Source organism: Macaca mulatta, chromosome 17, assembly GCF_049350105.2.
Source record: "Macaca mulatta isolate MMU2019108-1 chromosome 17, T2T-MMU8v2.0, whole genome shotgun sequence".
Taxonomy (NCBI): Eukaryota; Metazoa; Chordata; class Mammalia; order Primates; family Cercopithecidae; genus Macaca; species Macaca mulatta.
This window is the reverse complement of record NC_133422.1, coordinates 11,236,833-11,260,613: the sequence shown is the minus strand read 5'-3', so window position 1 is coordinate 11,260,613 and position 23,781 is coordinate 11,236,833. Positions and strand designations below refer to the sequence as shown.

Sequence of the window (23,781 nt, the reverse complement as noted above, 5' to 3'; positions counted from 1 at the left end):
TTAACCACAATACCTATTCTATTCTTGTTTTGAGATGTAGCATCACAAGATTTTATCTGTAGCAATTCGGGACTCCCAATTAATTTTAAGAGGTGCTACAATATTTTCTAAATAAAACCAAATAAAGAAGGGAAGGAAAGAACAAAGTAATCTAAATTAAATACCATCCATATATCATTTCGTTGGGAGGGCAGAGGATGAAGAGACAGTTGACAACATGGTAAAGATTTCCTATGGAAGTAAATATTTGTCAATATGAGGTGAAGCGTGTGCTTGTTGCTTTTGGGTATGTACTATTATTTGAATATGGTTTGAGTTTGTCCCCATCAAATTTATGTTGCAATTTTATGCTCAATGTGGTGGTGTTGGAGGTGGGGCCTAGTGGAAGGTGTTGGGGTCATGGGGGCAGATCACTCATAAACGGTGTGGCATGGTGTTCCCAGTAGTGAGTTCTCACTCTGGCAGGAATACATTAGTTCTCTTGAGAACATTCTTCGAAAGTGGTTTGTTTTATTTTCTTTTTAAAAAATCTTTCTTTCGTTTCTTTCTTTCTTTCTTTTTAAATTATACTTTAAGTTCTGAGATACATGTGCAGAATGTGCAGGTTTGTTACATAGGTGTACACGTGCCGTGGTGGTTTGTTACACCCATCAACCCGTCATCTACATTAAGTATTTATCCTAATGCTATCCCACCCTTAGCCCCCTACCCCCTGACAGGCCATGGTGTGTGATGTGCTCCTCCCTGTGTCCATGTGTTCTCCTTGTTCAACATCCACATATGAGAACATGTGCTGTTTGGCTTTCTGTTACTGTGTTAGTTTGCTGAGAATGATGGTTTCCAGCTTCATCCATGTCCCTGCAAAGGACATGAACTCATCCTTTTTTTATGACTGCATAGTATTCCATGGTGTATATATGCCACATTTTCTTTATCCAGTCTATTGTTGAAGGGCACTTGGGTTGGTTCCAAGACTTTGCTATTGTGAATAGTGCCGCAATAAACATACGTGTGCATGTGTCTTTATAGTAGAATGATTTATAATCTTTTGGGTATATACCCAGTAATGGGATCCCTGGGTCAAATGGTATTTCTGGTTCTAGATCCTTGAGGAATCACCACACTGTCTTCCACCATGGTTGAACTAATTTACACTCCCACCAACAGTGTAAAAGTGTTCCTATTTCTCCATATCCTCTCCAGCATCTGATGTTTCCTGACTTTTTAATGATCGCCATTCTAACTGGAATGAAATGGTATTTCATTGTGGTTTTGATTTGCATTTCTCTAATGACCAGTGATGATGAGCTTTTTTTCATATATTTTTGGCCACATAAATGTCTTCTTTTGAGAAGTGTCTGTTCATATCCTTTGCCCACTTTTTGATGGAGTTGTTTTTTTCTTGTGAATTTGTTTGAGTTCTTTGTAGGTTCTGGATATTAGCCCTTTGTCAGATGGGTAGATTGCAAACATTTTCTCCCATTCTGTAGCTTGCCTGTTCACTCTGATGATAGTTTCTTTTGCTGTGCAGAAGCTCTTTAATTAGATTCGTTTTGAAAACCGGCACAAGACAAAGATGTCCTCTCTCACCACTCCTATTAAACATAGTATTGGAAGTTCTGGCCTCGGCAATCAGGCAAGAGAAAGAAATAAAGCGTATTCAAAAAGGAAGAGAGGAAGTCAAATTGTCTCTGTTTGCAGATGACATGATCATATATTTAGAAAACCCCATCGTCTCAGTCCATAATCTCCTTAAGCTGATAAGCAACTTCAGCAGAGTCTCAGGATACAAAATCTATGTGCAAAATCACAAGCATTCCTATACACCAATAATAGACAAACAGAGAGCCAAATCACGAGTGAACTCCCATTCACAATTACTACAAGGAGAATAAAATACCTAGGAATCCAACTTACAAGGGATGTGGTTTGTTTAAAAGCCAGGATGAGGATGCCCTTGAGTTTTCCTTCACACATGTCCGCTTCCCCTTGGATTTTCTCTACCGTGTCTCATGTAAGCAAATGGTGGTCATCAGAAGTTCAGCAGATTCGGTGTCATGTTTCTCATAGGTCCAGGCCCACAGAACCATGAGCTAATAAACCTCTTTTCTTTATAAATTACCCAGTCCTGGGTATTCTGTTATAGCAACACAAAAGGGACTAAAACATTGTGGAAAGAGGATATTAAAGAAGTGGAACACGTACACTTTTCCCTGAGGAAGATTTCATTATCATTAGGAATCCTGAACAGACATGAAATGCTTAAAAATGTTTACAAAAAAAATAAGCAATTTTTGTTTAGGAACTTATATGTTGAGAGGGTGACCAAAGGAGGCTTTCTGGAGGGAGGGAATTTTGTGGTGTGTCTAGCAGGTGTCATTTTAAATCCGAATTTCTGAAGAGGAGATGCAAAGATATTGACAGCCAAAATGCTAACATGGCTAATCAATGACTTCCTTCCCCCAAATACCTCCAGTCTTCTGAATATTGCTATAGATAATGGAACCTCTTCTAGGGATAGGGTGAGGAAACTTCAACCAGACAATGTCATTAACCTTTTTCCAGTCCGTTAAAAAGACCGAGATTGAAAATTGATCACAAAATAGACTGAAGTCTGGAATTTTTATTTGCCTTTCCACCACTTTCCTTAGTCTATTGTGACATTCTGGTGGACAAGTCACTGTATCAAGCATGGAAATATCTGTGATAATTTTCCTGTTGTTCTCTCTGAAGCTACATGGCATATTGTTGCACCCCAACTCACGAAAACCTAACAGACAGATACTCGGACTCTTAACTAAATTGATTGGTGTATGGTTCTTTATATCATGAAAGAGCTCTTATAAAAGGATTTATCATTGTTTTATAAAGTCATGTTTTTTAAGAGACATTTAAGTATTGTCTGTATTTCAGGCACTGGAGACACAAAGCGGTATAAAACAGGGTTCACTGCCCTCCCAGATCTCCGAGTATACTGGAGGAGACCACACTGTTCTGGCATAATTATAATCAAACCCAGGTGTTATAATAGAAAGAAATGCAAATGCTTTAGGATTAATGTTAGGAGAGTTAACTGCTGCAGGTATTGGACAAGTTTACCAAAAAAAAAAGGTGATGCTTCAAGTGGAAATGAACAAGTTCACCAGATAAAAAGGGATAGCTTCCCTCAAGGATGACAAAACAGAACAGTGAGAGAGTGCTTAAAAAAAAAAAAAAAAAAAAAAAAAAAATCAATGTGTTGCCATGGTTTCCTCTGCATTCATGGTATTTCAATCTAGAAGACTACTTAGATATAATTACCAAAGGACTCATGTGGGATTAGCAGTAATTCTTACTTTATGTCACCAGACCAAGAAGTTTGTTGTTGTTACTGTTATAATTGGAGCAGGAAAATTGAAGTTTCTGGAGACAGAGATTAAGGGTAAGCAATAGGAAACCACTGAACGTTCTTAGCAAGAGAATAGTCACATGCTCTGATTTTTAGGGCTTAAAAAAAAAAAGATTATTTTAGACATGGTATAGAGAGTAGATTAAAGGGTAGAATTCTTTAAATAGGATCTCCCTTGTTACATTTAAAATATAAGTTTATTTACAAAAATTCCTCTGCATAGAGCAAACCCTTATCCACAGTTGCTTAGCAAACTGGCAGACGTGCCCTGTAGCAACTGGGACACACCGCTGATATGGGAGGTGATGTGTAATAAAACCTAGCTTGTCTGTCATAGGGTTTTAATGCCTTGTTTCTTTATTTTTCGGAGGCACACAGCATTTTTGCTTAGAGCAACTGCCCCAACTGTAAACCTGATAAACTATGATTGACTTTGCATCACCTACACTAAAAATATTTTCAAAGTATCAAAACAATGGCACTAAATAATTTAGATGTATAAGTTTTCTGTCATTTTTCTTCCATTTTCCCACCAAAAATCTCCACAAGTTCTTTGAAACCTACAGTAACATGCATTTTACCTCTGGACTATCTGCAAAGTTGGAATGGGATTTAAATCATTCTTTAAGATAAATGAGGAAAGCCTGTAAGGAAATTTCTCAAAATGAGGTCAACAATACATATATTCCTAGTCATTTTTTTCCAAGGAATTTATAAATTGAGTTTAAAGTTTGCTACTGATGGCTAGTATCCTGCTAAGTTAATAATTTTCAAATTTAGAAGACATAAAATAATAAAATTAAGTTGAAAAAAGCCACGATTGTCCAGGTTAGTGCTTTGGAACTTCCGGCGATATGGTCAGGGATCTTGGCAAGCAGTTGGCTTTATTCTTAGATTTTAAATAATATTAATGTGGAAATCTTTGGTCACTTATGACTCCAATTCTACTCTGATGACATAGTATAGGCATCTTTGGGCACTATTTTTCATTTTTTACTTTTAAAAGAGGTGACAGACTTTAGAAAACTCAAACTTCTCAAAGCAAAGGATCCAGGAAAATGAAGCTCTGTCTGCCATTTGCAAATAACCAGGAAGATCATATTGTAAGTCAGAGAGCTTGAAAAGCAGTTCAACCTGCTTCTTTTTTCTCTTATGTTGGTTGACAGACTGTGTTTGCCAAGCCAAGAAGGAGGAGAAAAGAGGTTAATAATGGCGAATTACCTAGGATTGATTCAGACTGGTGATTGATGAAAAATTTTTCAGCCATTGGCTAAAAAAAAAAACAATCTAAGTGTAAGGTTGCTTGTATACATAAGTCATTTCAATCCCAGGTTTATTTATCACAGTCCAACGGACTTGACGCTGTGATTCATTCCTTTAAGACCTAAAAGCTTAGCCTTTGTCACATAGGAACTCAAGAGTCTCTGCCCAAAATGTTAGGTAGTTGGCTTTGAAAACTTTTAGTCAGTGCCATTGAGGATGGTGATGGGAAAGCAGTAGCCTGTTGTACAGAACTGCTCGAATAATCTTCTTAAAACACCACTTTGATCCTTCTTATCAGGTCAAGACTAAATTCTCTATTCATGGATCCAATTCCTTCCACACACAGCTTCATGGGCTATCTCTGAGCGCCTCTCTCTTACTCTCCCCTGGTGCCACCTACTCATCAAATTGTACCTTACGCTTGGCTACTCTTTTTTTTTTTTTTTGAGATGGAGTCTCATTCTATCACCAGGCTGAAGTGCAGTGGCACAATCTTGGCTTACTGCAACCTCTGCCTCCCAGGTTCAAGCGATTCTCCTGCCTCAGCCTCCCAAGTAGCTGGGATTACAGGCATGTGCCACCACGTCCAGCTAATTTAATTTTTGTATTTTTAGTAGAGATGGGGTTTCACCTTGTTGGCCAGGATGGTCTCAATCTCTTGACCTAGTGATCCGCCCGCCTTGGCCTCCCAAAGTGCTGGGATTACAGGCATGAGCCACTGTGCCCAGCCTTACTCCTTTATTTTTATGGCCTGTATTTTATATCTTTGCCTTTGGTTTACATGCTCAGCCTAGGATACTTTCTTAAATCTCCCTTAAACAAAACCTTCAAATTCATTCCAGAGTTTAGAATCTCACTTTACCAGACTTAACCCCACCTCTGAAAGGTATTTTGGTACCCCATGAGGGAAGGGAAGGTACCACCTGGTAATACTTTGAACTCTTTGTCATGCATTATTAGCCCTTTCATTCACAAGTCATAGGACCTTAGAACTGAAGGGATCCTAGGGATCACTTACAGAAGGGATTATTGAGGCTTTTCCAATGACAGAGAGAGTAAAAGATTTTCCCAAAGAGCCGAAGCAGTGCAGTGAAAACTGATGTTTCTGTAGACAGTCTTGAGGCTCAATGACCTCAGGAGATGATTCACAGTCCTCAAGGACAGTTCTCTTATGTTCCTGACAGTTCAGAGTTAAATCTGAATCTCATAAACCATGTATCCCGTGTAACTCTTGTGTGACATCTCTCAGTTCAGAAGGATAGATACACGTCAGAGCATCACATTGTCTACCCACTCCAAGAGCAGAGAGCAAGTGCTACATTCTGGAAAGTTTCCTTGGTTGTTTGATGTAAATTAAGACTTCTTCCACTTTCTTAAAGTAACCATTTACTCTCTCAGAGCAGACCTTTACCTTTTTATATTTGAATTTGCCTGTGATTATTATGTATTGCTATTATTATTTCAATAATAATTTAATTATTATATTATAATTGGACTGTAAAAATCATGAGGGCAGTGGCTGGGATTCCTTTATGTATCTTTGTATCTCAGTGTCTAGCACATGCTTTGAACATAGCAGGTACTCAAGAAATACTGAATGAATAAATGTATATTTGTGCCTTATTTTTCTAGTTTAAGTGTAAAGTCTATAGGAGAGGGACTTAGTGCTTGTTAGCTTAAAGTAGGTGACTTAATGCCAAATCAGGGTTTTTAAAGAAAATTCACTAGAAAAGGGGTCAAAAATTTAAACACCTATAGATGCAAGCAAGGAACACGAATGAGGAAAACCAGGCTGGGTGTGAGAAATGCAGCATAACAGTGTAGGATTTTTCTTCTCAGTTGCTTTCCAAGCCAGGGACTCCTGGCTGGTGATGCCCCTCCCAGGCCTTGCTTGGCCACATTGGCATGCCTCAGCTCACCCCTGTGTTCAGTGGTTCCTAAGCTCTTGTACTGCGCCCATGAAGAATGAGGATACGTGGGACATTGAAGGATGAGAAGGGTAGAAAGATTTTTATTGAATGGTGAAAATGGCTTTCAGCAGAGAGGGGACACTGTTGCTGGGGGCGCGGGGATGGTTCCTCTCCCCAAAGACGGGAAAGATCCCCCTGGTGGCCAGGTCTGGGGCCTTTTTTGAACTCAGAGTGGGGAGTGTGTGCTGACTGGTTTGTGAGTATGCAAAAAAAGTTAAAGCAAAGGCACCACTCAAAGGTGGGCACGCCAAAGTAGAAAAACCAATTAGGAAAGGGTAGGTATATGTAAAACAGGGGAAGGGTGGGGACCAATCAGAGGAAAGCTTGCCAAACAGGAAGACAAGATCTCAGTCTGAGTCCAAAGATTTAACTTGTAGGTTGGCTTTCAGTGTTTAAACTGTCTTCAGCTTGGAGGTGAGTTTCACTGACAACCCACTTCTGTCTGCCTAGCATTTCTCTGCCTCCTGCCTCTATCACAAGCGCCATGATTAGTACATGATACCCAGAACCAGGGAGGCAATAGAGAGTGGACAGAAATGTGGCAAAGGAAAGAGCATAGGCCTCCTCTAAATGGGCAGGATGTTACCAGGTAGAAATGCAAATCCAGCGTAACCAGATCTTCTGATTTTTCTAGAGATTGAACATCTAGATTTTGATATAAAATATCACAATATTAAAATATTGATAATTAGTTCATTTTAGAAAGAAAAACACTGTGTAGGTAAAACAAATCTTTCTATGGGAAGCCCAAAGGCTATAAGTTACCAGACTCCTGGTCTAAAATCCAAGGAATGTGACTAGGCAGCTCTGTAAGGGTAACTGAACCCACTCTTCCCCATCTTTCCTGCATACCATGGGACTGCCTTCGGTACGTAGTGTCATGATCCAAATGCTGGTTCACCTGAGGGCCAGATGAGCCAAACCTTTTACTCTAATCCAGGACCTACCAAGGCCAAAAAGAGATGGCACAGATGTGCCCTGCTGGCAGACTCTGCAATTTGAGTCAGTGAATTTTCCCCATCACTCTACCCCGAGTCTTCATTTTTCATCTGAATTAGTGCAACAACCTCCACATTGGTCTTTCTGCTCCTAGACTGACTCCTTGCCAACCTGTCCTTCACATAGCCACTCCAGTTCTCTTTCTAAGAGGCCAAGTTGGTCATCCACAGCTCTGCTTAAAACCCTGCAATGACTTTCCATTCTCTTTAGAAGCAAAATCAAGCTCCCTACCTGCTTTCAAAGCCTTCCAAACTCTGACAGCTGCCCAGCTCTCCTGCCTCCATTTTCTCCTGTTTGTCATCTTATACATAAGGCCAAATCCCCTCTTGCTTCTAAGCCTTTCCACATGCTATTCCATCAACTTGTAATGCCACGTTTTCTCTTCAATCCAGACTGACGCCTCCTTTTGGCTAGGCAAAATCCTATTCAACCATCAAGTCTAGCTTACATTTTACTTCCTCAAGGAGATCTTGCTGAACCCCTAAATGGGTAAGAGCACCCTCTACTTTCCTTGTGATAGTAAATTTTATGCATTGTTGTACAGTGTCTGCCCTCCCCACTAGTCTATAAGCTCCATGAAGAGGGGACTCACTTTACATAGCGCTATTCCCCCAGTACCTAGCACAACAAGGAGCATATTCTAGAATCTCAACAACACGTACTGGTAGAGAAAGTGATCGGGTTAATATTTCATACCAGTTTTTCCCCCAAGCTGCCTGTTGAGTGCCATGATATCGGCTTCTTTATTCAGGGCTTGTATTTGTAATCAGACATCGTTCTTAATTTTGGCTTATGTTCGATAGTCCCTAAGTACCGACTTTATCCACTAATTTCCATTGATAACAATATGCCACCATATTTTTCACTTTCCAAAAGCACCATGAAATATTAGCAGTCAGTTACAAAACAGGGAGCTGGATATACGTCTACTCACATTAGAACTCTCTAGATATTTTAGTGAGTAAAGCAAGTTTTTAAAAAATACACAAAAGAATGTTGCATAGTTCTACAAGATTATTTTAGAATATTATTTTAGAATAATAGTTCTAAAAAATTATTTTAAGAAATTTGTAAGCTCTAGGAAATCTTAAATTTTGAAGACATTACTCCGCCTAATTTGAGACCTTTTTCCTAAATTAAATATAAATTTTTTGTTGTAAAAATCAGGAAAGATTTTTCTAATTTTGCTTTTGAAAAGACTTGGTTACAAGTAACTTATTTACTTTGTAATTAATTATGGTTTTTCAATAATTATCGTTTGTACTTGGGAACATTTGTGAAGTAAGGAAAATCTAACCTACCCATTGTTTTCAAATGTAATGACTTATTTATAAATGCTAAATTTGGTAATATTAAATTTGGTAGAGTTTTAAGCATTATTTTGAAATTTTGTAACTTTCTATACTTTAGAGGCAATAAAGAATGTTAGGACTTACACATGGCTTCTGTAAAGTGGGTAAGCATTAGTCATTATGCCAATAGTGTCCAACCAAATGGCTATATGGCTATAAATATAAATACAGACATAGATGAAAATGTATAGAAGAAATAAAAGATCTGGAATCATATACAAAGAACTGATAACACTGGTTAACTCTAGGAAGAGAGCCAGGACTGAAAGTAGAGGGCTGAAAAACACTAACTTAACCCATAATGTTTAAGTTTTTCACAAAGACAGTGTATTCCTATATTACTTTAAAATACTTGAATGGGAGATCTCATAGATATGATTTTCAAGGAGATATGTGTGTTTATTAATAATGGAAAGATTTCTAAGCCTGTTTTTGCTAGACTGTAACATACTTAAATAGATGAAATAGTGTTGATTTTATACAAAACAAACAAAAAAATATCCAAGATAATTGTACAAAAATTTCACTGAAGTATCTGACTATATCAGGTCTCTTAGAATAGATAATTCAATTTATAGCTTTTGTAATAAATCTTCCCCAATGCTAATATCTGATTTTATAGCTTCTGGGTGCTTGGAATGGAAAAAGAAATTGATTTGAAAATTCTAGTATTCAAATGATGATACTCCAGAGGAAAAAATAAGCAGACCGTGTCTCATTAATGTTACTTTGCAGCAGTTTGGTTTGGTCTCAGCATTTATTCCAAGACTTGGTTAGTTGCAATAAGGCAAAGAATTTTCTAAAGACTCTAAATCAAAAGAATTTTCTAAAGACTCTGAGATGTTATCGCAGAGAAAGATATTGGAATTTCATGTAACATTACCCTCATTCTTTCAACATATATTTTAATAATTACTTTTGAGAAGGTTTGCAAGCAGATATTTATATATGAGCATAAGAAGTACAAGTCTGTTCAAATGCATCCCAGAACACTGTGCTTCCACCCATTCAGAAAAGACAGTATTCTTTTAAGCGTCAGCGTTTTATACAGTCTGTCAGTAAAAAAGTATTTCTCTAATAATCTAGTTACCACATGATGTTCTCCTGCATTACTTAATTAATTCTAAAAAGTACTTCTTTATATTCTCTTCTTGATAGCCTTCTTTTGTCCATTAATTTTCTCTCAACAGACCCAGAACCTGAATTGACCAGGATGAGCACAAGGAGGATCTTCTGTTCTATTTTTTAGCACGGAAGAATGTATTTATCTTTTTATTTCCAAGATGACTAGAGAAAATGTTAATTGATTCCTTTTGGCAATACTTGAGAACTGGTAAAAGTATCATTCTAAAAACATGAGATAGCAAACAGTGCTAAAAAGAAGACTTAGAAAGCATTCAAGTCCAATTTTTCAAAATGACATATCATGAAAGGGACAAGAAACAGGAACAAAGAAATCCATCAACCTGATGAGAAAGATTTCATTAAATGTCATAATATTCAAATGAAGCAAGCAATAAGAATTTAAGGCATCACTGAAAAAAACTAAGAATTATGGATGTAAAATGGAGTTGTGAAGAGGAAAATGTAAGATATTAAGAAAGTTAACAAATTGCTGTTTTTAGTGGGTTGCAGCACTTAGATAAGGAAAAGTAACTTGGAAAAGAAATCTGTTTTTAGACCTTGATTGTATGAATTTTGTCACCTGAGCCAAGTGCTATGAAGGATCAGTCAGCTAAAACTCTTAAGAGGAAAATTATCTTCTTCCCTATAGGAAGCCTTGGTCATCTGATTGGAGAATTTCGTTCTATTTTGACATTGTATTGGTATTTGGGATAATGCCGAAAAACAGATAAAATCTGAGAACAAAATCTGAGCCATTCCAGACATAGATGTTCTGAACCTGGGCTTCGCCCAGAGCATCTCATTGTTGCTCTGTTTCGGTTTGAGTTTGGCACAGCCAGGCATTTTGTGACCTCTGACCTATTTCTCTGAACACAAATACGTATGATTTCCAATTTCCCTCCTTTATTTTAGACTGACTGCAATGGCTATGCTTCATTTTGAGTGGGTCTTAATTTACGTTTAAAACTCTTGGAGAGAAACAAAACTGAACCTAAACATTGAAGCCACATGTGCACACCACCCAGCACCCCTCAACCCCGTCCCCATGAGCCTGCGTCCACCCTAGCAATACATGAGCATTCCAGGTCTTCCTGGGCAGGGAGGCAATATTCATTCAAAATTCCAGAGGGTGATTAGCTGGGCATGGTGGTGCACACCTGTAGTCCCAGCTACTGAGGAGGCTGAGGTGCAAGGATCACTTGAGCTCAGGAGGTCCAGGCTACAGTGAGCTGTGATTGTGCCACTGCACTCTTAGCCTGAAAGACAAAGCAAGACTCTGTCTCAAAAAAAGGAAAGAGAAAAATCCACAAGAACATTCAAAAATGAATCTCAGCACTATCTGGTTTCTGCTGAAATAAGGTGGCTGCTCATGAGGGCTGTTTTAACTTACAAGAGTTTCAGCACATAAAAACAATTATTGCTGTGCCACCAAGGTTGAGAAAAATGAAGCTGGCTGTTAACATTTTTCTCTAAATCCATCCCAATGATGTTGAAGGGTTCCTTTTCCTTCTGTGTCCCCCTAGATGATCTTGACTTGATAGGCATGATCCCAGCAGCACTTAGCTACATGCACAAGTCTTTTTCTTTGTTACAACCTTCTCATTTTAATCATCAAAACAGGCCATCAACCAACATTCCGTTTGTGGTTATAAACATGAGAAAAATAAAAAGTGCTTAGCATGTCATCATTCCACGATTGTATTACTGAATGCACTTTAAACTATGTCTTTGTGGAGCACAGTGTGGCAATTCCTCAAAGATCTAAACCAGAAATACCATTTGACCCAGCAATCCCATTACACCCAAAGGAATATAAATCATTCTATTGTAAAGTACATGTACACATATGTTTATTGCAGCACTATTCACAATAGCAAAGACATGGAATCAATTCAAATGCCCATCAATGATAGACTGGGGAAAGAAAATGTGGTACATATACACTGTAGAATACTAGCCAGCCATAGAAAGGAGTGAGATCATGTCTTTTGCAGGGACATGGATGGAGCTGGAAGCCATCATCCTCAGCAAACTAACACAGGAACAGAAAACCAACACCACATGTTGTCACTTGTAAGTGGGAGTCAAACAAAGCAAACACATGGACACAGGGAGGGGAACATCACACCCTGGGGTCTGTCAGGGGTTAGGGGTAGGGACAGCATCAGGATTAATAGCTAATGCATGTGGGGCTTAATAGCTAGGTGATGGGTTGATAGGTGCAGCAAACCTCCATGGCACGTGTTTACCTAAATAACAAACCTGCACATGTATCCCAGAACTAAATAAAAATAAAGTAAAACAAAATGAAGATCTCTTGAGCATAACATCCACGGGCCCTTTCTGATCAGGAAGGAATCACTCTTAAGCTTTTCTCTTGTCCAATGACTTGCACAGCATCTATCCTGCTCTGGGGTCCACTCATCTTCCAGAAGAGTGTCTGTTTTAAATACCGTGTCCTTCCATTGCCTTAAGACATTGGATGTAAAGTATCCCCGCCCCTCCCGGGATGCTCTTGGACCAAACTATCTATCCATGGGTTAGGGAAATGTTTGGTGTAGGCACTATTTTCTCACAAGTCTTCACAATAAGCTTTCCTATCTATCACTATAGTGATCTAGGGCATCCCAGGATATCTGGTATCCCAGGGAATCAAGCTTTCAGCCAAGGTTTTACCCTTGAAAAAAATGGGCATCACTCAACCATTTCAACAGTGAACTCAAGGATAGCCCATTACCAGAAGAATCCCATCACACTCACAGCCAATCACAAATATTCTCAGAGTACAAAGGCTGGTATAAAATATCTTCTCACTGGGTCACTTCTCAGACACGCAGAGGCCTTCGCAGATGAGCATCCACAAGTTCCTCTCCTTTGGTTTCCTTTCTTCCTTTCTTTTTCTACTCTCTGTCCACCCCTAGAACCTCCTTTGTTGCTGGTCCTGTGTCTGAGCCCTTGGAAACCCATTCCTAGTTTCATTCAAGGAGGAGATGGTGAGTTCTTACCTTCTTTAAAGCAGAGCACTTTCAAGATAAACAAATCCCTCTTGTGCATAACATAGATGCATTATTCTGCTGCAAAAATCCCTCCTGGGCAAGGTGAGGAAACATGAAAATGTAGGTGGTCCAGGGGACAGAAAAGCCCATTCTGTCACAGTTCAATAACAAGAATTTAAAGAGAAAAAAAGTTAAGACATAAAAATATATTTTTTTTTCCGGCAGTGATGGCTCATGCCTGTAATCCTAGCACTTTGGGAGGCCAAGGGAGGCGGATCACCTGAGGTCAGGAGTTCGAGACCAGCCTGGCCAAACATGGTGAAACCTCATCTCTACTAAAAATACAAAAATAAGCTGGGCGTGTTGGCGTGCACCTGTAATCCCAGCTACTCAGGAGGCTGAGGCAGGAGAATCGCTTGAACCCATGAGGCAGAGGTTGCAGTGAGTCAATATCATGCCATTGTACTCCAGCCTGGCCAACAAGAGCGAAACACCATCTCAAAACAAACAAAACAAAAAACTTAAAATATTTTGTTTCTAAGAAACTACTCTCTATATATATACACATATACATATATCATATGTATGTATATATATGTATGCATATATATGTCATGATGCTTAAAGTTGAGACAGTGTCTACCAAGATAAGCATAGTTAATATCATTGAGTACTCTCTTTGTGCCGGATTCTAAGTGTTTTATTTCTATTATATTGTTTAATCCTCAAAACGACCCAAAGTAGTAGATGTTACGGTTGCCATTTTGCAGATGGAGAAACAGACTGGAAAGTTCAAGTTGCTTGATTACAGTCAGACCACGCCTTCTGATTTGGGCCTGCATTATAGTTCTTTGAGAGTGACAGTTAATCCTAGATAAAATTGAAAGCATCTGAAAGTCGAAAAGCTTCATACCACCTCTCCCCGCTGCTCCACTAGAACTTAGAACAATGACCTGCATACACGAGGAACTGACAAATGTTTGTGAAATGCATGAAACCACAGCAGAATTCTGCATAAGTTAAAAATTAAATTCTGCAGAAACAGAACCACATTTTTGGAGTTATATCCAAGTGTTCACCCTTTGAGGTCACACATATAGTAATAAGTGAAATATAGTGATGACAGGAACACAGTTCAAAAGGGAACAAAAAACTTTAGCCAGAATCAACAAAACAAATGTCTTCCTGCACCAGAAATGGAATAGAGATGCAAAATGGTGAGGTGGCTGAGACCAGGATCCCAGTAGGCCCCGAGTGTGGAAGCAGGCAGTGGCTACCAAGAGATAATGTTCTGTTGGGTAATGGGGACTAGGAGTTCTCCGTCAAACACAGGGCAAGGACAAGGCTCGCAGTTTGAAGGCAGGAGCTGAGGAGGGGCTCTCCCTAATCACAAAAAGAGACTAAAGAAGGAAAAACTAACACAGCACATGTCCCCTGGAGAGACGGTTTTGGAGAGCAGCTCCTAGTTTCCTTAGAATGTGACAGTAAACCTCGTTGCCAACTGGCTGAGTGAGAGGATCTACCATCTCCAACATCACAGTGGAACAGGCATCTGAAACTATCATCTGAAACAACAACTAGGGACAGTGTTCTGAATCCTCTTAATCCCAGAGGCTCAGAGGACCAGGAGGAAGCAATTGCAAATCTGCTAGTCTGAGAGAGAGATGCATTATGCAATCTAATACTAAAAGAGACAGCCAACAAAATCAACCATCAAACTATGAATTTACTCCAGACTTCATTTTATAGAATTTTTTTGGCAAAACCTTCAAATATGTAGGCTAAATGTATTCAAAAAGATAAATGAGGCATAACATCTTTTAACAAGAAAAAGACTGCATAAAATACAAACAAGGAGAAATGAAACAAGTACAAGTAGCACCGAAAAAGAACCTACTATAAATGCGGAAATGAAAGATGTAATAATAAAAATTAAAATAAAGTACACTCGATAAATTAGTACAGAGTTGAAGAAAGGTGAATGATGTGGACGGTATTTAAGAGGATCAAGCTTGCTTTTCAGTTCACTTCAGGAAGAAAATACCAAATAGGTCTTGCTTTTTTCTTCCAAAAACAGTCTACTACAAGCCATGGGGCGCTTTGGGGCTGCTTGAGCTTCCACAACCTTCGTTCAGCAACCGTCTTTGATCCAGAAAATTAAAGAATAAATGTGTCCTGCGTTCTGTGCATTAAGTATTGGCTATTCAGTTGCTGTAAAAGTACAAGTGAGTCCTTCTTTGCTACAAGAATTTTAAAGCAGGCCGAGCTCGGTGGCTCACGCCTGTAATTCCAGCACTTTGGGAGGCCGAGGCGGGCGGATCACGAGGTCAGGAGATCGAGACCATCTTGGCGAACATGGCGAAACCCCGTCTCTACTAAAAATACAAAAAATTAACTGGGCGTGGTGGCGGGCGCCTGTAGACCCAGCTACTCGGGAGGCTGAGGCAGGAGAATGGCGTGAACCCGGGAGGCGGAGCTTGCAGTGAGCCGAGATCGTGCCACTGCACTCCAGCCTGGGTGACAGAGCGAGACTCCATCTTAAAAAAAAATAATAATAATTTCAGACTGGTTGGAAGTGACTTTCTCATTTCACTGTTTTCACATCCATTTTAGGGATCAGAGGTAGGAGACAGGAGCAGAGCCTCTGGGATGGGGGCTGCCACCCTGAGCAAGTCACTCCTGTGTTCCAATAGGAGCCTGCGGTATGAGGGGCCCCACCTAGATGTCTCTTCATTCCCAAGATGGATAAGAACAAATCGTTCAATGAAGGCTCTTTCATGTCTATTGCCAGGAGCTGCAGAGGAATCAGTGTGAGATTTAAAAGAGGTTTCTATTACCTTGACTGAAGAGAGAGCTGGTGCTGCTGTGTTTTCTGCATTCCAAGCTCCGAAAGAAGGCTTGTGTGTGTGACTCTGTGAGGTGACCCCATTCCTGACAGAGTCTCTAGGTACATGGGAAATATGGTGCATTGAAAATGGCACTCATCTGGGACCCTCTGAAGCTGTTGCCTCTGCTAAAGGAGCCATCCCCCTCCTGACTGGGAGGGCTCCTAGCTAGGGATGGTGCATCATCCCTGTGACAGTTCCTCTTAAAGATGCTCTCCACTCAGACACAGGAGGCACGCTGAGGAACTGAGGGGCACTAGGAGACTTGGGGTTGCAGAATGGAACATGTACACTGGATTTTCTTTCAATTTATTTAGTCTTTTTAAAAAATGCTATGGAGAGTATGCTTGACATTTGAAAACTTGATGCTCGTCGTCACTGAGGATTTGAGCAAAGTGAATATTCCCTGAAGACTTTTAATGCATAGGCATTTAAAAAAAAAAAAAAAGCTACATAAGTAACAATGGAGCCATGAAAGCAGATTGAGGCAGATGAGCCATTTTATTTGGAGGATCCTCTGAGCAGTGATTGCCTTGAATAGTTTTGCCTGTACCTTGACCTTGTCCAGTCTCACAGTGAGCGGTGAGCCCTCACCTCCTCCTGGCTTCTCCATGGGGCCAAATCCAAAGTGTGTACGTTGGACCTGGAGTCACCCCTGCCGTCCCCGCTCCACATGTGACCTGCTGCTGCTGCTCACTACCTCTGTGGTCAAGGCTTCCTTCTGTCCTTTACAGGCTTTTACCTCGCCAGAAAATTCTACCTTCACTCTGTCTTGCTTAACAGTGTCTTTTTATATTTTCCTGTGTTATTTATTTTGCTTAGTTTCCATAGAAACATAAGACTGGAGGATACTGTGGGGATTATCTACACCTACATCTTACGGATGAGAAAACTGAGGCCCAGGGAGATGAAGTTAGATTTTGTTTTAGTGAGCCATGGGGGAAAGAAGGATCTTCATAAAAGGACCTGGCTCCTCTCAGAGAGCTGGCTGTGTTTCTAGAACTTTGCGTCAATGAGTTTCTCAGGGTGGCAGGTTATTCTTGCATCCCCAGAGCACCCCAGAAGCCTGGCATCAGAGATCATTCTGAGAGTATCTGCACTCCCTCTGGGATCGGCTGACCCTGCCTCTGACCCTTTTAGACTCTCAGTGTGGTCTGGTCAAGCAGGCTTCTTTCCCCGGCTTCCTGGCAACCGTGATGTCATCCAGAATGTTCTCTCTCTGGCCTGACCTGATTTCCATCTTGCTGCCTCTGTCTAATGCTGCCACTCTCCTTGCCATGGAATTTGCCAGTGGGCCCATCAGCAGGGTGCCTCCTTCTGCCCCTCCTAAGTGTCTTTGGTGCCCTCGTGCCCATGAGCAGGAGTTCGTCACGAGGCTGCATTTGGACCAGCCCCCAGTGGAGTCTCACTGTTATGTTCCCAGCTCCACAGCGAGGGCGACATGACCCATCCCCACCTGCACACAGTGCCTGCCAAGGCATGACGTGCTGCGGAAGATGTTTGCAGATTTGAAGGCTGATGAGGATAAGGTTCTGATGAGGATAAGGCTGATGAGGATAAGGAGAGTTCCTGCTGGACATCTGTGGCCCAGGGCTTCTCCTTATGGAGAACAAAATGAGACAAACTCAATTGGCCTCAGAATTATAGAAGGTTAGAGCTGAGTCGTAGGAGATCATCTAGATGGGAGACAGTCCACTAGGGATCAAATTTCATGTCCACCCAAATCACCGTAGGTGGTTATTTAAAATTCAGATTTTTGGGTCCTACCCAGAGAGATTAGGAATTTAGTTGGTCCACAGTAGAGGCAAGGAAAATGACTTTTTAATAAGCATAAGTGGTTCAGATTTGGATCCCCTCGAAGGTGCCAATAAGGAAGGCAAGAGCCGGGTCCACAGCGTCCACTGCTTGTTGGTCCCCACACAAGTGATGAAGGCTGTGACTCCCCAACCTCTGCAGAGGGGAGCCTCTGATCTTGCACCTCTGCATGACCTGGTTTTCCTTTTGTTTCCAGAACTCTCCCTTCTGTGTGTCCCACCCTGGATCCTCCAGAGGCAGGCTGTGCTCCCAGAAAGGTACCCGGAGGAAAACACAAAGGTATGAGGGAGGGCAGCACAGAAAGGAAACTTAATGAGCAGTGAATACAGCTTCAAAATTACTTCACGATTTTGCCAAGGGAAATTGCTGAGCCCAAACATCCAGTCAATTGGGTTGAAAAACAGCCATCAAGCCATCTGCCAGCCTATTAAATGTGTGGTCAGTCACTCACCTAATGCAACACCAAACAAAAATATCTGCTTCGGCTGTTCCTTCCTCCTCCATCCTCATCCTCCCCACTTCTTGCTTATTTTACTTCCTGATGATGTGAGAAACCAAGTCAGAGAGAGATATTAAAACAAAAGTTGCATTGTTTACCAATGTTAAACTTGTTTAACTTATTTCGTCAGAGTTTTTCCATGTGACATTGTGCAAAGAAAAATATGAAAATGTGATGCGTGACCAGGTCATGCCGGAGTGAGGCAACCGGACAGGAACCCAGAGAGGCACCAATGATTGGATGTTGCATACACAGGGAGTACAAAGGGTGGGGGAAGGGGGTGCATTAGCCATTTTCTAGTAGAGATGCCTTTTAAAAAGTGATTTTGTCGGCCGGGCACGGTGGCTCATATCTGTAATCCCTGCACTTTGGGAGGCTGAAGTGAGTGGATCACCTGAGGTCAGGAGTTCAAGACCAGCTTGGCCAACATGATGAAACCCCATCTCTACTAAAAATACAAAAAATTAGCCAGGCGTGGTGGCAGGCGTCCATAATCCCAGTTACTCAGGAGGCTGAGGCAGAAGAATCTCTTGAACCCGGGAAGCAAAGGTTGTAATGAGCTGAGATCATGCCACTGCACTCCAGCCTGGGCAACAAGAGTGAAACTCTGTCTCAAAAAAAAAAAAGTTATTTTATCCTTCGAAGTTCCTCTTTAAAATTAAAATAGCCATTCAACTCTTTTGGGCCTAGTGTGCAATTTCAAATGATTTCTTCTTGCAGTTTTCTCAGTGCTTGCCAAGACCTCACGGATGAGAGGATGTTTTATACCTTCAGGATGAGTTTTGTTCCATTCACAGACATTAATCACCAAATGCCAACAAGGGGCTGATATATGGGACACAACCACCAGCATGAATTACATTTTAAGGCGCTCAGATAAGAGCAAAGTCAACACCTCTATGTATCACCTCAAATTCCTTTTGGAATTAGATGGTGGTATAAATCTCAAGTTATAAATAAATGAGACATTTCCATACCGTGTTATGCTACCATCACAAAAACAAACCACTCTTTTCCTTTTCTGAGCGTGCCTGAGTTTGAACCAGAAGTAAAAATTAGTTAAAGAAACACAGAAGTTTGTTAAATGAAAGTGAATTTAAAATAAGAATTTAAAAATCATGAAATGCAAGTGGTCATCACACCTCGTGGCTACTTAAGAACCTAAATCACATGGTGACAAAGATGGTCTCGGGCGAACGATCCTCTTCCTCTTCTTCCTCTGTTGGGTAATAGTTCACATGTGGATGACTTACTTAAAATGCTAAGGTTATAGGGGGATCACGACTATAAAAGTTATCTGGTTAAGAAAAAACAATGGTGGATGTTTGATGATAAAATATGAGAACCCTTTGTGGGCCTGGAAAATCTCACACATAAATGTATTTTGTGAGCTCATTTGAGTATCAGTTCTCAAGATGTGCTAGAAGGAGCTCTGAACCACCCTGCTGCTGAAGTGGAAGTGAGACTCACAGCCATTACTCAGAAGATGCTAAACAAACCTTAATGGAATAAAGATGTTACATAAGATAGTAACATCTGCATCTATTTATAGTTTATGGACACACAGAACACATGCAATGCACAAGGTACCTCTAGATTTTATGAAGAACTTTTGGGGGAAAATTAAGTACTTTTCATCAAATTGAAGGATTGAAAGTGATTTTATTGTGGTTTTATAGGAGAAATACTATGTTACTCATAAAAATAAGGTATATTACTTATTAGAACCAATATAAAACTCATAATCAGCAATATTCCAACATTCTGGGCAAAAAGTGTAAAATCATAGGGATAGAAAGAAGTATATTGATATCAATAAATACAAAATGCAACAAATTAACTGATGGATAAAATCCTACATCTTTTATATGATACTATAAATGAAAATAACAATCTGCTTTTCAGAAAATGCTGGTACCTAAAAAGCCAGTCATGCTATAAAACACATGTAAATGGATTGTTATATTAGTGCCCTGGACCAAGTAAATATGTAAGTAAAAATTGAAAGAAGCAAGTAGCAAGATATAATAAATTTGAAATTAATTTATATGGAGCTGAAGTACACATAAACAAAAAAATAACTGATAGCTTTAAACTAAATAATAAATTTGAAAAAATTCCAGTATCATGTTTATGCAGGCAGCAAAACCAAATACTTCCCTGACTGTGAGGAAACAATAAGAAACAAGGGAAAACATCATGAATTCTAATAGCTACTGCCTTGAATCTGTTGTTATTGTAACGATTCCATTAGTTTTAACTCATAGCTTATGCTAAGGCAAATTTATACCCAAGAGGTTAGCGAAATAATCCCAAATCTGCTTCTTCTTATCAGCTGCGTGACTTGGGTTTATTATTCTTCCCATAGGTGCCAGGCTCCGCTCTTAGGAGCAGCAACACCACTTTCTCCTGTCGTCCTCCCCTCTCCACCTCCTCGAACCTTGGGGGCCTGGCTTGACAACTGGAGCAAGAACCCATTGGATAGAGGGAAAACCTTTTCTATTTGGGGAAGGGGAAGAGTTATATCGTAACCCAACAAGTACAGTACTTGTGTAGAACTTTAATAGTGGCTGATATAGGAAAGATGGGTTTTGTTCATCATTTTAATTGCCTCTTTAGCAACAAGACTCTTCAATATTCAGTGGCCAATAAGCCAAATGTTTTAGTCAAATACCTGAAGATTATACTAACACATGGCAGCTGGTTAATTTGCTGACCAGAAGGGAAGAGGACCCTGATTGGTTGTTCGATTAGGGCAGTGTTAGACCTGGGAGCAGAAAGCACTGGAGAAGTGACTATAAAGAGGCATAACATGTGACATTGGAGAGAGAAGGGGTGGCCCACGCGGACTAGGAGCCTGTGGTCCAGGATCTGAACAACCATGTACTAAACAGTGCTTACAAGCAAAAGGACCTAATAGCAATCATTAGAAAGGCTGCCTTAATTAGATCACTAATGTTCTCAGAGGCAGCTATGCTCAACTCCTCGGGAATTCATTTAGCTGGTGTAGCCTCAGGCCACACTTTCTTTATGGGAAGCAGGTAAATGACTGTGATGCAAATTGATAACAGGGAATTTCCAAAGCACCCATCACAAAAACACAGACACATTTCAGGAGCACAATTGTGTCTGTGAGCCTTCGGAGCACAAGCTATTCAATCTATATCTACATCTGAGTCTATTAACTATGAACTGAGCGCTTGATACTTATATTCCCCAGGGCTAATTATGCTCCAATGTTCCATTTAATCTACTCTGTCTCATAAGACAAGGAAATGTACACTTTAGAAAGTTTCCCATTAAAAATAAATTACAAAATTTAAGAGGTTAACTAAGCTTTAGGTATCTGGGTAAACTAGGCCATCCAGAAACTCTTATTCCCAAGCCCTCTGGATTGGAGAATCGTTTAAATAAACAACGTGTGGATTGATTTGGATTATATGTAAATACTGTTTCCTGCTTAAAAGTTATTTATCATGTCTCATTTTTTTAACCTATCCATCTACTATGAGTGTACATTTTGATGCACAGTTTAGTTTTTGAACTTGGCATAAATTTCATCTTCTTTTTTTAATGAAACTCTTTTCCTTGTTTTAGTCTCTTTCTTCTCTTTCTCTCTCCCTTTCCGTTCGGAAGCTGTACTCACAGCGATGACAAAGTGCCGATCTGCTGAATATTCTCTATTACAATTCACAATATGCTCGTTGTTTCCCTGAGAAGAAAAATAAGAGAATCCCCAGTGTGAGGGGAGACTGTCCCCCAAAAGGGTCTCAGCCATTTTCTGCTGTTCTCTGAACTCCAATCCTAGAATTCGAGCTTGAAGAGGTCATCCATGTCATCTGGCCTACCTTTCTTATTTTGTAGGTAAGGAAATTATGACCCCAAATGTACCTTCCTCCAACATCACACTGCCGGCTAGCAGCAGTAGGGTGTCATATCATTTTCCCTAGCTGCTGTCCAGTGCTTGTCCCATTACGTAAACACGTTTCCCTCCACTTCCTTTCTTACTGATGGTAATGTCCACTTAAGGCTGTAATTTGCTTATTTTGAACGATGAGACTAAAGTGGGTAGTGGGAGGAGAGTTACATGGATACTGCATGTCTGTTTTCTGTAATACGATGAAAGGGTGTGAACATTTCAAATAAAATAATTATGCTGTTACCAGCAGCAAATCCATATGGGTTTGCAGCAGTCTCAATTCTTGCCGCCTCAGAAGGAAGAATTCGACTGAGGGGCATAAGGCAGAAGAAAAGATGGAGGCAAGTTTTAGAGCAGGTGTGAAAGTGTATTAAAAGCTTTCAAGCCGGAATAAAAGGAAGGAAAGTATACTTGGAAGAGGGCCAAGCAGGCAACTTGAAGGACAAGTGTGTGGTTTGACCTTTTGTCTTGTGGTCAAAAGACCCCCCTCTGCGGTCTTGCGGTCCTTCTCCCCTGATTCTTCCCTTGGCGGTGGGCTGTTTGCACGTGCAGTGGCCCGCGGGCACTTGGGAGGTGAGCAAGCGCAGTGTGTTTACTGGAGGTGTACGCATGCTCACTTGAGGCATTCTTCCCTTACCCGTCAAATGTCAATGGAATGTCATAGACCACTTAAACTCCGTAATTTTGCCTCTTAATGCACATGCTGGAGCCCGCTGCCCAACTCCAGAGATCTTATCAGGAAACTGCTGATCACCAGTTTCAGGTTTTTTTCTATCACAGGGAAACTGCCTTTCCCTGGCACTGACTGTGACCAACTATTACTTTAGAGAGACAATTACCAACAGCCAGACCATCACCTGATGTCGCCTGACATTCTTGGGGCGGGGTGGGAGAGCTCTCTCCTTTCTTGCTCATGCCAGACCAACTACTTACTATAACAATATCTCCTCAAGGAAAAAGCCCCAAAATAAATGTAAGGCATTAATAAGAACCAAAGAGGGTTTGCTTGATCACAGCATAAATTAATATCTAGATATGAAATGTAGAAATACATGCATTCAGAAATAATCTCCTTTCCTTCCGGAACACTCAGATTGACCAGGAACAGAATGTAAACATCTACAGTCTCTCTGTGGCTATGACTACGATTATGAACATTCCCAACAGTGTTGTAGATATGTAAGCGAAATGCTGAGGAATTTCTTTTTCAGAAAGCATGTAAAGGCATCTATCATGGTGCTTTCTTCAAATCTGAAACAATTTGTAGACAGGTACAGGTTATTTTTTTCCCCATCCCGTGAGCCAGGATGCCAGCACATATATCTGGTCAACCACATCTCAAGGGTTCCGCTTCAATTTTCCCAGGTTTTCTTCTGTGTCCCCCAGTGATCCCTGGAAGCTCGCCACCTCTTGGCAAGAATACGACATTGCCGGGAAGGTGCCAGGGCAGTTGGTTAACCATTGGTCCAAAGAACTTCCTGTAGCTTGCAGGGATCTTCCCCATCGAAACCCTCCTAGGTAGGTAAAAAACACTTGCAATTGACATGCAATGCAAGTCAGGGCCAACCAA

The 23,781-nt window shown here is 40.5% G+C and overlaps 1 protein-coding gene and 1 long non-coding RNA gene across 3 annotated transcripts in view; one reads left to right on the top strand and one right to left on the bottom strand.

Annotated features, from left to right (window-relative positions):
* Positions 1-23,781, top strand: part of LOC106994212 (uncharacterized) — a 395,709-nt gene that overhangs the window by 365,802 nt on the left and 6,126 nt on the right. Inside the window, exons 7-8 of one of the 2 annotated variants that reach the window (XM_077974171.1) lie at positions 17,990-18,072; positions 21,929-22,156. The exons of the other annotated variant lie outside the window; for it this stretch is intronic. The gene's annotated coding sequence lies outside the window, so the exon portion shown is untranslated. The remainder of the gene's footprint in view (positions 1-17,989; positions 18,073-21,928; positions 22,157-23,781) is intronic. 2 annotated transcript variants of the gene reach the window in all.
* LOC106994211 (uncharacterized) overlaps positions 19,935-23,781 on the bottom strand; it is a 33,112-nt gene continuing 29,265 nt past the window's right edge. Inside the window, exon 4 of the long non-coding RNA XR_001440696.3 lies at positions 19,935-22,004. This is a non-coding gene — a long non-coding RNA (uncharacterized LOC106994211). The remainder of the gene's footprint in view (positions 22,005-23,781) is intronic.